This window comes from Mus caroli, chromosome 6 (assembly GCF_900094665.2).
Source record: "Mus caroli chromosome 6, CAROLI_EIJ_v1.1, whole genome shotgun sequence".
Lineage (NCBI taxonomy): Eukaryota > Metazoa > Chordata > Mammalia > Rodentia > Muridae > Mus > Mus caroli.
Window position 1 is genome coordinate 89,191,862 of NC_034575.1, and position 860 is coordinate 89,192,721.

Sequence of the window (860 nt, forward strand, 5' to 3'; positions counted from 1 at the left end):
ATATTGCTTGTCATCTTGACAGAATCTTTAATCAACGAGGAGAGGAGCTTCTAGGCAGCTCCTTGAGGAATGCTTTTGGATTGGGTTAACAGAGGTTAGAAGACCCACCCCAAATGTGGGTGGCACCATTACATGAGCTGGGGTATCAGAGTGGGTGAGAGGGACACAGTGATCTGAGCATCAGCATCCATCTCTGCACTTCCTGACTGAGGATGCGGTGTGACCCAGTGGCTGAAGCTCTACTTTCTAGCCACAGTGGACTGTAACTCCTGGAAGACTTCATGAGACAAATCCTTCCTCACTTGGTTTTTCTTTGTCAGATACCTTGTCACAGAAATCGAAAGAATAACTAATACACAGCCATTGCTCTCGACCTACTCTGAGAACCTTGGCACGGTGGTTATGTGCATATTAAGTAGTCACCCATCACCTAATCCCAGATTTTTCCTTCTGGTACCTTTCAAATTCCATTCATACGTTTAGGATTGTTTCTTCCTTATCTCCATGGAGGAATCAATACGTCTTTCATATGTCCTAAGTTTTGTTTTCTTTGTGTTAGGAAACACCTTTTACGAATTAATTCTGATACTGTTAGCACGGAATTGAATCTTTGAGAAATTAGTCTCCAAGGGGCACTAATTGGGCTTGAGATAAATGCTTGTGCATAACTGAGTCTGTNCTTATCTGCTGTATTTCTGTAGGTGTCATTGTGATTATCTCCTTCATTGGCTAAGGGCTTTTCTTGCTGTACTGATAGCACCATGTAACTTTAAACTGTAAGTGCTGATACATGCAACTTAAATAAATTATAATATGTTCTCTAATACCCACTACAGTAGTTAATGAATCCTGCCACATTT